We start from the raw sequence: 16,523 nt of genomic DNA on the forward strand, positions 1-16,523 counted from the left end.
GGGATCAGATAAAGACTTCATTCTAATTTATTATCTTCTTTTGTTTGGCTCGACCACAAAAGAGCCTCTGCACGGTATTTTTGTTGGACTGTAAACAATATCTGAAAGGAAGTCGACCAAGATGGAGGTGGAACGTGATGCAGCATGTGGAGTGTCACAGCTGTGCAGAGAGTTGGAACGCCAGGTGTCAGGCAGGAGAACGGTCCAGGATCCTGGTGCATGTGGAGGCCTCCAACACCTCGCAGCAGACCTGCTCCACGCTAACGGATTTCACAGAAAACATCTGGAAGGCGACGGGTCTTGTACTCCACTTTCCTGCCCATTAGAGTTACTCTGGTCTTGTCTGCATTCCCTTGCCCCTACCCCTCTCTCTCTCTCTCTCTCTCACACACACGCACTCATACACTTAATCTCTGTTCTCAACCTGCTGGCTCCAGCGAGGTTGGACACAGGGATGCAGAAAAACATGAAAAGAAACCAATTTAAAAAGGCTAATCTATCCATTTTTAAACATGAAGTTTATTTTTACAGTCTCCAGCTGGACCTGCTCTCAATGTGTGGAAGCAATCAGGAAGCAAGGAAAGAGAGAGAGAGAGAGAGGGGGTGAATTATGCTCACAGATTCAAATGTCACTAAGCCTGGAGGATAAACCACAGAAACCTATAAAGGCCCCATTGAAATAGGTTCTGATGAGACTGCTCGGGAAGCGGCCTCCGTATGGGTGTTGCATTTTGTTTTTATTTGCTAAGGAGAAGTTCACTTTACAAAAACAGACATTCAACTCAAGAGCGGGCAACATGCCGATTATTATCCCTCCAAAGCCACTTCAGAGGGCACTGGTGTGTCAGACGCTGACTGCAGGAGTACAAGAGCAGCCGCTGATCATTTCCATGTCTTTGTGTCTTTTCGTTTTCATTCATCAGGCCTATAGGGTGTTGTCTCACTACCATGTGCTAGGGATTATCTAACCGTGCTTTTTGTTGTACTGTTGTGTGCTTCAAACTTCGTGGGGAATCGGGGGGAAGGAATGGGAAGACATTGTCGGAACAGATGAGTTAAACTTTCCATGTTTTCTTGCTATCGCCAGTGTTTGAGCCAGGATTGTCTGGGAGGGGGTCAGATATGTTTGTTAGTACTTTATGCTACTTTCCTCAAAAGCTCAGGGTGAAAAAAGACATTAGCAGGTTTCTCTCTTGCTCTAATGGACACATTTGTGACTTTACACACACACACAAGTTTTACGTCAGCATATGAGAAAGTTAGCACGATGCTGACCGTGAGAATGTTTCACGAGTACAACCTACTGTTTCTCTGCAAGATCAGAAATCACAAATGCTGCAATACACCATGACATGGAACTGCGATCAGTAGATGTATATATGTGCTAACTTACACTTTAATGACTCACGCAGTGATGTTATACTTGACATGTATAAAATATAAATAAAATGTGATGTCACTGCAATCTTCCATTGTCATTGTGTAAATGTTGCAGTGTTCAAACTATGAATCGTATTTGTAGCGTCTGTCAACTAGACTCTGCACCAACAGGACCGGTCCTTAGGCGTCTGTCGGACTTGAGCCCTGCGTGAGCGAGCCGGTACCCTTCCTTCACTTCCTCTGCCCTCACCATTTGACAAGTTACTCCTCTGATGGATGTTTGCCATCTGGACAAGGTGTCCCTGTGCTTTCATCAGGCCCTCAGCAGGCAGGCGGACGGGCCTGGAGAGAAGGGCGAACATCCCATACATTCACGTGGGAGATAAAGCAACGGTCCCATGTCACCACGCCGGAGATAAAATAAAGCTCCTCTTCACAGCTCGTACATCAACGTTATACCATCTGACGCCAGGAAGCAGCAAAGCATGATGGGTAGATGACACACCTGGAAAGATCTGAGGCACATACACATATATTATCCAGGCATGCATTTTAGCATGTGCAAACGAATTTGGTTTCAATTTGAGTATTTATTCAGAATTGATTGCGCGTTGGAGTGGAATGCAGGTGGTACTTTATAAAAATATATGTCAAATGAACTTTTAACCTTGTAGAAAATCCATTACCGTGTGACAGTAACATGTCATTACCTCACTATCCTGCTGAGACCAACAGGCACCGTCTATAGCACCTAACCTCGTCACACCCTTCATCTGGGATTCAAACCATACCGTCCTCTCGTCAGGTTCTGCGTGGCGCTGCGGGAGCGCATTTCTGTAAGATCGACGGTCCTCTGGTCAAGAGTCCTTGATGATCTGCGCAGCGGAAACTGCAAAGGTCTTCATTTTTCACCTGGACTGAGGACGCCATCTTTCCCTTTGCTCAATAGATTCTTTTTAAGCATGTTCATTTCTGTCACCTGAGTGCCATAAATACACATGTGATAGCACACACCGTTACACCGTTACACACAGTTACACTGAGTGTGCTGCAGCTTGAATCCGCACCAAGCAGAGTGGCTTTCGGTTATGGTCTTGGCAAACCCTTTGTTTTAGAATGCCACTGTATCGCTCTGCAGTTCTACTTTGTTTTCTGAACCACTCAAACTCTATGGGATACTCCTCTCATCCTCGCCACCTGTCTTCCTTCTTCACTCTCAGCTAAAGATGGTTTTCATCCCTCAAACATGGTTTCTCCTCTCAGCGGAATTGTGCGTGCCTCTTTCCGTGACTGTCAGCCGACCTGCCGCGAGCCGGATTAGGGTTTTTCCGACACGCATTTGGCTTGTACTGGGATTGTGTATTTGAAGGACTGGCACTCATACTGTCTCAACAACCTCCCGGGTCAAGTGCACCGCAAGCTTTAATTGCTGGAGTTTAAAATGAGGCTCCATTAAAACCAATGGCCTTCATTAAAGTGGCATTAGGGGACAGATGCCTTCGCTGGTGGGGTGAACACGCACCAAGGCGAGGGCGGAGAGTGGAAGCACTTGACCAGCCACAAAAGTGCCTGAGTAAGCAGCTCGGTTGGTTTCCCTCTTTGAACGGAGCCCCACTGCGACCGCCGTCGCGATTACAACCACCTGGCTGCGTGTCCTGCTTGCCCCATACCCCAAAACATTTTAATCATGGATGAAATTCATTTATATGTTGCAATAATTGTGTCTAATTGTTTCTTTGAAGGGGACTGAGGCCAGCAGCATCTGGTTGACATATGGCTCGTTGCTTAGGAGTGTGACGTTCGTCGTGCCCAGCAGGAAACTGTGGCCTGATCAGCTCTCTGAATGAGCCTGAATCCAAGCTGGGCTTCTAAGGTAATGACGGCAAACCCCGGGAACGGGATGCATGGAGCAAGCAGTCTGCTTCCACGTGTGTTTCAAGTCAACCCCTCTGAATGTGTGTCATCATAGCCGGAAAATGTTGTTCTCTGTAGGACTTCAACAGTCTCCACTCCCGCAGCTGTGCTTCCCTTTCCTGGTTGTACTGTACAGCTCATATGGCTCACATGCATGGCGATGGTAGTCACACATGCTTTGCTTTACTTCACCATTGCAGTAATGAGCGACACAGGCATGCTCATGTGCTTTCTCACAGGCACGAAAGCCAGGAATTACCGGCATCATGCACGATTCCATACCTCACAGTTCACACTGGCAGCATTCCGTTCCAGAGCAGGATGCGGTGTTCCTTTTATGCAGCTGGATGGAAAACAACAGAGCGGAGCCCAGAGTGCTGAATGAAGGCTTAATGCATCGACACAACGTGTAATTTCAGTGTAGTCCTTGACTTCAGTCCTCTTTGGCACATGTTCAACTGATGGCTGATTATTCTTATTCCAAAACGCTCTTGCAAAAATCAATCAATAATCCACCAAAATATATATATATATTTATATATTAACCCTTCGAATCAGTCTGATCGGTCAAAATTCAAAGCTAGTAACCCTTTGACGAAGAAGATGGCAAAAAGAAAAAAAGATGACGAGTATCGTACATTTCAGGACGAATGGACCAAATAATCGGCCTTTGTAGAGAGAGCAGGTTCTGCGGTGTGTGGATTGGCTGCGGTCACCTGAGACGGATTGAGGCAATCGCCACCAGCCCTCATACTCTCTGCTCCGCCCGCTGTTAATCGTCGGATTATTGTGTGTTTTTCGTCCCGGTGTGCAGAACGTCCGGGACGAAAAAGTGCCCCGACTCTGATCCTCGCCTCGCCCGTGTTGACCGCAGCTGGTTCATTTTTTGTTGTAAGTAACTTGTGTGGCTGGATCAGTAAATGATAAATTCAACTATCACTGTCTCTGTTCTCTGCTTTCTGGGGTCCGCTCACAATAGTCCGTAACATTCAGAGGCTTATTATACTGACATTTAGTTGAATTCACGTTTAAAATATATTATATGGCTCTCACTGAAATAAAATTCCAAATATTTTGCTTTCATGGCTCTCTTAGTCAAAAAGGTTCCCGACCCCTGGGTTAGAGGGATACTTCCTGGCCGGTGGCAGACAGGATTGCACATTAAAAGGGAAAGATTTCTGGAACACTTTAATCACCTATGGTGTCATCATTTCTGAATGTCTATATTTAACTGCAGGAGAAAATGAACAGTAAACAGTGAGCATGTTATCAGTGAGACAAGACAGCAACACTGGATGTAAACATCTTTCCTGAGGATGGCAATGTGAATCAAAGTATACAGAGTAGTAAATAGAGTTTAAATCTGTTGAATGTCTATTATGGAAAGAAATTCAACGATAAGCATCGTCAGGAAGGGGACTTTCTGCAGGAAGACGGTTGATATTGAAGTACTTGCTTCAACCCGAGAATGAGACTCAACGATCAGCCATCTTTACCGAGATACACAGAAACAGTGTTTCTTTTTAACATGTCTTTGAAGCCCATATCTTGAATGTGCTTGATTTGCCAGGACCATGCTGCCATACACATGTACACGAAATAAAGCTGTCGTTGAGCATGTTCTTGTTTGTGGTTGTGTTGGCACTCAACATACATGAACAAGCTGCACATGCATACCCCCCCCCCCCCCCACGCCCACGCTCATGTTGGCTACCAGACACATGTTGTCATTGAAACATGCGCACCGATCTGAGGGCATTCATGTGTCAATATAACCTTTCCCGACCGGAGATCCAAACACAGGTTGCTATTGAAGACATGATTATTTTTCTCTCTCTCTCTCCTTGAGTGATATTCTCATTCATGCTGAAAGCCTGTCAGTCAGTCATCCCCTCATCCCTTCTCCCAAACACATCCCCGCCTCGTCATTGAGTGTCGTTGATGCTGACATGTCACATCTGGAAGCTCTTCCCTTGATTTGCTGTGTAGACATTTCCCTGCTCGCTTTCCCTTTCCCAGGAGGCCCGATTGTGGAAGCTCCTGCAATGATGTGGGGGAAAAAAGAGAGACTGAAATTCCTCCACAACAGCTCCGGACTAATGGATGCGTTCTGGACACATTCCCGCCAGTTATTACGGGATCAGTTTCCTCAATCGGTGTGAAATAATAGGAGATAAAAAAAAGTGGTGGCGAGTTTGCTTGTGAGTTGCTGAGCCTTCAGCGCCTTTGTTTGGTCAGTAAAGTGAAACCGGCTTTAACTTGGCAGGGATGAGATGCTGTGCGGCACGCGCTGCACTGGCATGCGCAAGGCATAGCATGAAATCTCAAAAGGTGCCCGGTGGACACTTGGAGCTTGTTGGTTGTTGCAGGGGGCAACAGAGCCACTACTGTTTCCTGCAGCACAGACTCTAGCATCGGACCTCTAGAGAGGTTCAGCTCCCAGGCAAGGAAAGAGTTATTGGGAATATATTTCTTTCCAGTTAAACAGTTCCTTCTTGGTCCCAACAGACACACACAAACATATTTTAACCAGCAGGAAGCTAATCGGTAGTCTGATAATAAATAAAGCAGGCAGAGTACTTATATATATATATATATGTCAGCGATTGGACGGAGTCCATATTTGACCATATGACAGTACATTTGTTAGTCATGTGAAGTGATTGCTGACTCCATTGAATTTATTTCAGGAAAACAGCATCTGGCTTGGCATTGTAACAACACGGTTTCACCACTCGTCCATGTTCTCACCAGGAAAGATTCCGCTATAGAAACCAACCTGGATTAAAACAAATCCCATTTCTGTTACATTTTAACACTGTTAGAATGTTTGTTTTGTTTGTTGTTGTTGTTTTCCAAATTAAGAGAAACTTCTCAGTCCATTTCCGCGACACTTTGTGGAGAGGTGGGTGTTTGTTCAGGCAAGCTGAACAGACTAGGCTGGTGTTTTCTATCTTCTAGCTGAATAGTGAGTCGCTGTGGTGCATACAGTGATATAATATATAATTCATATAATTATAACCTCTTTGGAGGAGGCGACGTTTCCACCAGCTCTAATTTGCGTGTCTGACTGCTGGTTTGAATGCACTAAAACACTTGAAGGTTTCTTGGGAGACAGATGGCTCGCACGCCAGTGAAGAAATCATTACACTTTGGAGTGGACTCCAGGTAAAGGAGCAAGATACGCTTTTTTTTTTTTTATCAATTAGACATAGACTGTTGTGAAACTGTGTTGAATGGTTGGTCATGTGGCGCTGAAGGAATCATTTAGCTGGATCCTGAATTAAATGGAACCGCCATGAATGAAAAATCGCTTTACTCGAATAACTAGCAAAATAATAACGAACCAATGTCCTTCCAGTTTCTCGTTGTTGGCTTTCATGTACAAAACTATCATGATAGGATTGCTTTTAGATGGAATGACATAATGGGAAAATCGAGCTGCACTGGAGAAGCTTTGTGCTCTGAGTGGTCTCAAATATGAAATTCAAAAGAGCAGCACCCGGCATTTTTACAGCCACTAAAGCAAGTTGATGCAACATAATGATTTGTGCAGCGCTGTAATTTTATCTCATCTTGTCTCTCATCTGCGTGAATGTGTGTGTGTGTGTGTCCCTTCCCACAGCAGAAAAGTGAGAAATGCATCTCTCACTGAGCTGAAAAGAAGAGTTGCATATAACCTAGCTGAGTAACATTTACAAAATTAGATTTCTAACGTGTTTAGATAATAACTGTAAAAATAATGAATAACTTAAAAAAAAAATTGGAGGTGAGCTTTATTACCTCTAGAAAGGCTCTAAAATCGCCTCTGATTTCCTGTGGAAAATATCTGCAAAGACCGATGCTGTGCTCCTTTACAGGCAAGAGTGGCCCCCTGGCAGGGGGGGGGGTGAAATAGTGATTAATGCGTCTGAAGGGTAAATGATGTCATGTACAGTGAATAAATGTTCACTGTACCACACGGACCACACGACCCATTTGTAGAGTGAGTGACACTTTGTGCTATGGTGTTTCACAAGCACACATTTGTTGCACGCTGTGAAACAGCCGGCACACAACAACATCGTGCAGCTAAAATGTGCACACAATGCAGCCCGGTCCGCTGATGGGTACAATGATCTGCTTCCAGTTAGGCTGCACACTGTTCCTGTTCAGCGGGTGTACAAAGCGATGGATCCAATTTCAGGAACATGCTTTTAATGAAGCTCAAACTGAAACGCGTTTCTGATTGGAGAACAAAGAGAATCGAAAGCTGTTGCAGCGGTTACCCGGACTGAAGCGTGCTCCCAGCTCTAAACACCAGGTCCTCGCAAAATGTGAACTCCAAAACAGGGCCCCTCAAAACATCCTGTTCCTGTAACAACGCAGAGCAGTCAGACAAGTATGGCACGACTTGATACCGTAGATATCTAGAATTACAGCTTGTTTTGAAAAACCTGTGGCATATGGTTAAACTACAATGTAGGATGTCCATGACTTCCAGAGATGTAAAGAGCAAAGCTGCAGCTACTGAAAGCTCCAGAAACTTTGAAGATGAGGCTCTGACAGTCAATCTCAAGCATATGTGGCCTTACGCAGCATCGATAAAAGAAAAAAAATCTATTTCTCTCTCATAAATTGATCAACTGTAAAAAGGCGGAACTCATTTAGAGTTAGATTTTTATTGCTGTATTAGTTATGAGCATATGATTGCTATGTTCTAAATATGTTTCAGTCTTTAGCTGTTTGGGTGTCCTTACTGTCCTTGTATTATTTTTTGCTTCCATGCTCTGCCTTTATGTGTTGCATTATTTCCTGGGTTCTGTGTCTGACCTCTTTCCCTCTGATTGCCACACCTGCTCTGATCGCCACACCTGCGCCTCATTCCCTTCGTCACCCTGCCTTCTTTTCCCTCCCTCTGTCTTCAGGCCCCGGCCAGTTTGCTGAACCTCCCAGTCACATTACTCCTTTTGTTTTTCACGCCATAACCTTTTGTCTAACTATTTGGATACCTTTTCCAGTGTTGACTGGAAAAGGTATCCAACATTTACATTTACATGTCATTTATTTTAGGTCACTCAAACAGAATATTCTTGCTGTGAGGCAACGTCAGCGCATCCAACTGCACCACCATCCTGCCCCCCCCCCCCAGTAGATTAGTATCTTCTCGCATTGACACTAGACTCTGGGAAATGTCTCTCAAAATGCATTCTCATTCACATAAAGGCCATGAAGTATACAGTAAGAGCAGAGGCTGATCATGTGGGAGTAGAACCAACACAAAAACGCTCTGCGGAATTGCAGCCCGATGCTGCAATTCATGGAATTGAAGTCATTTTGGAAAATTGCTTCATCCTTTGTTTCACAGCTTTGCTCTTGAGACTACATTAATAGCACAAATCCCATTGAAATGATCCATGTCAACGTCACAGTGGTGACCCGAGGTCCATTCATCCAGTCGGAGCAGGAGGAACGTTCATTACTTTCTCCGCAGAGACCGCGGCGTTTCGGTGGTCTGCTGCCCTGGGGTCTCTGAACTCAGCCTGCACCTGTGCCTGGCCGTGTTCAGAGCACGGGGGGGGGAGAAAGCAAACACAGTAAATAGCTGCCCCTCTGCTTAATGGAGCTTAAGAGTAGCCTCGCTCATTTGCTGTGAAGAACAGGAGGTCTGAAATGACTTAGCACAGTGACTCTCCGATAGCGCCTCGCCGCGTGAGCGGTCTTCCAGCTCTGCTTTGCATGGGTAACCCTGAGATGGTATCAGTTTAAACTGTGTTGGATGAAAAGAGATGTGAGAGCGTCGACTGCAAAGGTTTGGTACAGAGGTTAAATCTACGGGCTGTCCCCCCCATGCAGGAGAAAACAGCGGAAAGTCCTACACAAACATCACTGTGTGCCACTGAGACACAAAGACAGAGGGCTGGACGCATTCAAGGGCGTGAAAGTAAACTGTCTCAGAACCACAGGCTGAATCTTCAGGATATAAATCAGATCCTTCTGCATTTACATTTAGTGTTTTTTTTTTTTATTATTCCTAAAGAGAATAACACAGCAGTTCTTTCTGCATTCAGGTGGTTTACGTTCTGTCGTTCCGCCTTGATTTTTTGATGGTAGTGAACGGCATTGCGTTTCACCACTTCCTCCCCTTCCTGCTTCACTCAACGGTCAGGATTTTATTTATAACAGGGGTATAATTTATGAGAATCTGAAGGCCCTGGCTACTCAATAACCCAGATCGGACTCTCATTCTTCAGCATGACAGGACCTGGCTCCTGGAGTTATGGGATCAAGGCTGATGTCTTACAGAACACCGCTCGCGGGGGGGCAACAGGTATCTGCACTTCCTTATTTTATCAGCTCTCCAACGAGTGAACATTAACAAGGGCTCCTATAAATCATTTGCTTCTGATGACAGCCTAGAGCTCCAAGGCAGAGCATCGCCTGATGGCGAGATGTGTCCCATCGTTTTTTATGAAGAAGTGAAGCATGGATGAAGCATGGCAGGCTGGCCCCTCGCCGGGCGCCTGTTTGGGTGTAGTACCTGCAGAGTGGGAGGACGAGATGAAGACGCAGTACCATGGGTCCAAAACAAGCAGCTGATTTAGCTTTCATTCTTATTTGCTCAATATATTGTGTTGTAGAATATATTCTATTAGGGCAGGTGAGTACTGATCATATTTATACAACAACATTATGCTTGCTTTTCTTTTTTTTATTCAAGTTTAGCTGACTAAAGGTGAACAAGTATAAATGACATGTAAAAGCATTAGATGGAAGGATTTGGCCTTTTATAGGTAGCAAAGCATGAATATGTAAGGATTACAGGGAAAAGGTAGTATGGATGAGGTTTAATTATAATAAAATGTAATTTAATGATATCATTTGGACAAGTTCGACAGGCCGGATCAAAAGGCCCAAATCAATGAAACGAGTTGGTCTTTAAAAGCCCTCCTACTTCTGTGGTTATCAGGGTTCATGCCCCGCCTTTATGTGTTGCATTATTTCCTGTGTTCTGTGTCTGACCTCTTTCCCTCTGATTGCCACACCTGAGTCTCATTCCCTTCGTCACCCTGCCTGTTCTCCCTCCCTCTGTCTTCAGTCCTCGGCCAGTTCGTTGAACCTCACAGTCACGTTCCTGCCTTTTTTCTCATGTCACAGCCATAGTCTCGTTTCCGACCCTTTGCCTGATTTTTTTGACCTTGCCTTTTGCCTAACGATTTGGGTACCTTTGCCAGTGTGGACTGTTTTCTGTGTACCAAACCCTTTTATGGATTACACCCTTCTGTTGCTCTACCGTCAGTCTGTGCCTCTGCATTTTGAATCCATACCATCCTGTTCAGCGTCCTTTACAGTCCCCAATCATTTTTCAACTTTGCTTTCAGAAGCATTATTCTAGAAAGCGCACGAGACCCCTGATACTCTGTTGTCCAGCGTGTGTGTGTGTGAGGAGGAGACAGGCACGGTCTCATTCAACAAGACAAAAACAACCGATTCATTACATTTGTTTGACTAATAACTTTCTGGGAGATGTTTGTATTTGCTATTTTCCCTGACAACAATCACTCCCCTCACATGATGCCCCTGTATGGGAGAATTATTATTCAGTGCACGCACAAATGTGTGTGTGGTCTGGGTCAGCAGGTTGAGGGAGGCTAATTCAGACGACCCAGCAGAAACCCACCAACACTTTTCAGCAGGCCTCACATACCGGAGGTCTTGCACCATGAAGTTCGCGCCTTTGTGCTTTTTCATTAGTGTGTGTGTGTGTGTGTGTGTCCAACTGTTCACTGGACTGAAACCTAAATTGACATATGAAAGCTGTGCATCTCAGTGTTGCTTCTCCTGCTCCGCTGACAGGAAACAGACTCTGCAGTATTTAGTTTCTCCAAACTCACATGACTCAGTTTCAGACATGGTGCAAAATTCAAAACAGAAATATACCATGAATGGGAACAATAAGGCCAATGTCATGTAAAGTACTCCTATTTAATTCCACAGATTGCTCACTGCTGTCGCAAGCATATCAACGTAACATGAATTTGACAAAAGGACATTCTTCATTGGCTTAAATGTGCTTTCTATTTCGCACAATGCACCCATGTTTCAGATTCAAGTTCTCAAACAGTGTTTGATCATTTATCTATTTGTGCAGAGAGAATCCTCCTCCCTTCAGTGTCTCTGTGTGTGTTCCTGCAGTCGTCGCCCCTGGTCCTCAGCACAGCAGGGGCTCGGTGGTGTTTGTGTTGGGCTGCGGTCTCCCAAAAGACCAAGGTTATGGCGGCTGACACAATAACAGCAGGAGGATGAGCAACACCCCGACTGCTGAGAAAAGAAAAGAATCATTGCATATCCATCATCACATTTGCAGAAATGTTTTGGCTAGACTATTTGAGTCTTCTCTGTCAACACTAATCACCTTGCAATAAATCCCTGAGAAGCACGAGTGGGAAGGGAGGAGGCAGGAGCCGCCGTTTACACAGCATTTTGAGCTATTCTCAGACTAATCCAGAGAATGGGCTGAATATCCCCCCCATATTGAATCTTGGTAAATATAAAAATCTTATTGGATTTGCTATTTGTTGTGCATTTCCTGCCAAGGCTAATGTCTGATTTGCAGATGAACCTGAGCACAGAATCAGCAGTGTTTCGCCATCCCCTGCAGGCTGCAATTGTGCTGTGCTGTTTGGTAAGATCACGCACGGCCAATGACCAAACTGGTCTGACATTGGCTGCGTTTACATCGACAACATTTCTTTAATCCAATCAGAGTTCACAGTAAAATTATGATCGGATGCACTGTGTTCATGGACCCTAAAAATCATGCATCTCACTTTTGATCTGAATAAATTATTTTGACATGCACAATTTATACCAGAAATAGTAGACGAAGAAGCCGTAGCTACTTCCGTTGTAAACAAAACATGGCTCCGCCCTTTTCTGCTTGAAATGTCAGTGTTATTTTGTGCGTTTTCCCCGTTTGCGCTGTTAGTTTCCTCCTTTAATATCTCCGGCAACGTGTTTGTCTCAAATACTGACCAGTTCTGTATTTCGCTCGCTCTGCTTCAGCTAGCTTCCGGGAACAACAGAAGCACGTAAAGCTGACGTCACAGACATGCGCAGTAACGACGGTTTGTACCGAAACATCAGAGTAAGTGTTTTCATGCGCCCTGATCGGATCATCAATCGGTAAAAACCACCCCTCTCGATTGGAAAAAAATCTTGATCAGATGGAGCTTGATTGGGTCACACTAATCCGATTTAGGTGTATACATGAAGCATTGTTATTCTAATCAGGCTTTTAATCCAATTAAATGTGTCCCTGTAAACGCACCTAGTGTTATCTGTCCTGTTGCTTTAATGCATGGTCACAAAACCAGACACAAGACATCAGCCCAGTAGGCATGAAGTGTGGACAGCACTGCAGTTCCGGATGAGGCTGAGGAGTGACTGTGCACAGCGACAGCGTGCTGACAGAAATGAGCATCAGCAAAGCTCCGGAGGTGGACCGACATTCTGACTGATGTCTGCATGTGAGGCGATTTCCTTTCCTGCATTTCTCCAAGAAAAGAAAAAGAACCTTCATGTTTTTTGGAATTAGCAGCTATGTTTGGCACAGACTGAGCCACATGGGGTTTAATCCACCAAAGAGGATACAACTGGGAAGAGGAGACACTCCTCCATCAGCCTGTTGCAGCATATCCTGGTCGGCTTTTAGCATTTGCAGCTACACAGTAAAGTTCTCTTCTTTCCCATGAGTCTGTGTCTAAAGCACCAACGTGCTCTAGTGAGTCAAATCTGGTTCCATTTCCTGCAGGCAGTTTAAACATAAACAAATGGGGCATGCTGTTACTCTATCAATATACATCTTTCTTTCTTTCTTTTTTTTTTACTTTGCAGCCTCTTTAAACAGAGGAAACTAAACGTGACGTAAATTGACATGAAGTGTTTTTCTACAAGAAGGTGGTTGGAGGTATGATAGTCATTCCAGATAACATCAGGCGGCGTGTTTAAACATCTAAAACTCATGTTTCCAGAGTTCTTGAGCTATTTAAAATGTGTTCCAGCTCTTTTTAAGTTAGTTAAAAGAGGCACAAGCTCGGCGTAAAATAAAGTGCAAAGGCTCATTTGATTAATCATGTGTGATTTGAGCATAACATAATAAAACTAATGGCAGCAACACCTTCTGTTCCCAAAGAAAAGACAGTTCACCTATCCAGGTGTGAAGCTAATATTTAGTCTTTTGCTGGCAGGCCCTCTTCCTCCACCACATCCCAGTCTTCTCCCACCAGCGACTCCATTTGACTGCATTTGCAAACTGAGGATGAGTGTGTGTGTGTGGTAGGTGTGTGTGTGTGTGTGTGTGTGTGCATCCCTGATGTAGTGGCAGTCTGCTGAGGGACAGGCTGGCGTGCGTCTCTAAATCAGACGACATAATTAACGCAGATGATGTCAAAGCATGACTCGTGTGCAACAAAGCAGGGCGTTCACTTCATGGGAAGTTGCATACGTAGGTGGCAGCAGAGAAATGTGGCTTTTTTAAATGCTGTTGACTTCAGCCCAGGTTTGTGGTTAATGCTGAAGTCACTTTCTGTGGCCTCAAAAAAAGCAATGAGCAAACAATGCCTTGGGCCGCACCTCGTTATAAGAACAACTGCATTTGTTGCTCAAACAACACGGGTGCTAGGCTTCAGAAACAAGCATTGGCCTGCGGGTGGAAGATTGAACCCAGGCTGCTTCTTCTTTTTTAATTTGCAGGGAATAGGGGAATAAAGAGATGAACGTGGCTCTAACGAAACCATCTGAGGCTCATTTGGTAACTGTGTTAGCTAATAGTCGGCCACACAGACATGTACCAACATTAGCGTCAAATAAATTCAGAAATAGATTTGAGTTTATGAAATTTAATGTTATTAGCTTTTTTTTATTATTATTATTCAGGACTGCTGTACAAAATAATTGTGTCTTTAAGCTATTCTGACAAGCTATTAGCTAACTGTTCCTCTCAGCTGTTTGGGGTAGGAAGTGAGAAAGAGCTAAATTTATATGAGCCCAAAAATAAAATATCTCAATCTGAAAAGCATTATAGGAGCAGGGTGAAAAATACCGAGCAGTAAAAGCAGAAAGCAAACAGGACATTTTAATGTTATTATTCTTTTGGGGCTTTAAAAACAAATGAAATAATCCCTGTCTACCTGACCTGATGCTCTGATGTCTTGCCTGGAGTGGAGTATGAGGATGAAATTAGAACCACCTTGTTAAAAAGCCAACCAAGCCAGAAGTACATGAGAATGCTGTGTGTGTAGGTGTGTGTGCGTGTGTGTAGGTGTGTGTGTCTGTGTGTGTGTGTGGGTTTTCCTCAGAAAGGTCACTCACGCCCTATGGCCTCGTGTCAAGTATTTGACCTTAGGTTGGTTTTCGGTGTCGAGGCTTTTTAGGTACCAAAATGCCATGGAAATGTGGCTTTAAGGGAATGTCCATCACTTCTGAAAGGGTGACCCAGAGAACCCTGGGCACTAAAATCCTCCAGCATGGCACTCCTCGCTGGCATACCGTTACGCTGCTCCAACGGGGAAGTCTGCCTGTTGCTGTGACAACGTTGGCCAAACACGGAGGTCAGACAAGCATGTCCGTGTCATTCCTAACGTGACAGCGGTTTGCCATAAACCCCGAGAAGGCGTAGTAATGATACTCCCGTTCAGTGGGCAGGGTTGGCGTTCGGCTCCATGAACACTGGTCGGGGCCCAGTCTGGCCTGGCCACACTCACAAATGGGGAGGCAACACAGGAAACTGGAGGTTCCAGTAAAAACATGTAATTAGAAACACATTGACTGGGAGCTTTGGTATGATACACCCAGCAGGAAGGGAGAGACAGGGAGGGATGCACATATAGGGGGGGGGAAAGAGGTTGACTGAAGTTGAGGACAAGATCAGTGGGTCACTGGGAAAGGCCCATGAGAAAATCACAGGTTGTAGGATGAAAATGGAAAATCCGAGACGTGGACGATAATAATCGCATCGTTTCAGGCAGCAGAGGGATAATCAAATGCAGGGATATCACGACAAACCTGTCAGCCACAAGAGGACAAAATGTGGCAGACGATAAAACTGTGTTGGAAATCATTTCAACTCCCGCTGATATTTAAACACCTCTGTATTCAAGAGTGCATCGGGCTGGGAACGGCGAGCGGCACAATCTGCGGCACGCACTGGGGAAAGCGGGTCGAGCTAGTCGCGTGTGATTAGAGAGTCATCAGTCACCTCCTCCTGCAGCCTGACAGAAGCTCATAAGCGCCCGGAGACATCTTCCAGATTTTTGATTTTGCCGATGAGAACAAAGGAGAACAAAGTGCAATCTAACGCGAACATTACTTAGTCAGTTGTTAAAATAAACAACACACACTCAGCGATGTGAAGATAGACATGCTGTAGCAGTTATGACTTTAGGAGGCCAAAACCGCCACATGGCAAGATTTATCGAACTCTAACAGCAAGCTTGTGTTTGACAAACTTCACAGAGCGCCGATGAGGAGGACTGGCAGCTCTCTCGCTCCACTTCACCGCTCATGAGAATCTCAGAGTTCAACATTGAGAAACCGGAGAGCCTCTGCAGCACGGGATGGACGTGAGAAAGAAAACCCATCAGAGGCGCCCTTTAGTGTGTGGCTTTACAGATCAAGCGAGTGGTGACTGTGGCCTCAGAAAAAGAGAGCCTTAATTAGCCTTCACTCCCAGCAGACTTGCCAACCCAAGAATCAAGGTTAGATTAACAGCGAGAACACTTTGATTCAACCCCCCCGTTCCAATGTCAACAGTTCACAAACACGCAATTAGAAGGAGCAGAGGAAATGGATGTTTGGTAGGTGATGAGGTTTTGTACATTTCAAAATACAAGTGTGTGAAGCGACAATTCACATCTCAGGATGCAGAATAAACAGCAGAGAAAATGCGACATTAATCAAAGGGGAAGTAAACGAGCAAGTAAATCGGTCCAGATATTGAAGAGGACAGAATTGCACTTTTATTGAAATACGTGAAATACTGTATTGAATCAACAATGATCGATGAAGAACAAGGCACAATAACCCTGGGAAATTAATATGGAAGCAATTCTTGTTGAGTCATTACGAAAAGACAACACGCATACAGTACTTGGTTTGTCCCAAACACAGTGAGGGACGGCGGGGGGGAGGGCACAGTAACATTTCAAGCACCAAAAGGCCCACAGTAACAGGTGAACTAATTCCTCCAA

Source organism: Brachionichthys hirsutus, chromosome 9 (assembly GCF_040956055.1).
Source record: "Brachionichthys hirsutus isolate HB-005 chromosome 9, CSIRO-AGI_Bhir_v1, whole genome shotgun sequence".
Classification (NCBI taxonomy): Eukaryota; Metazoa; Chordata; class Actinopteri; order Lophiiformes; family Brachionichthyidae; genus Brachionichthys; species Brachionichthys hirsutus.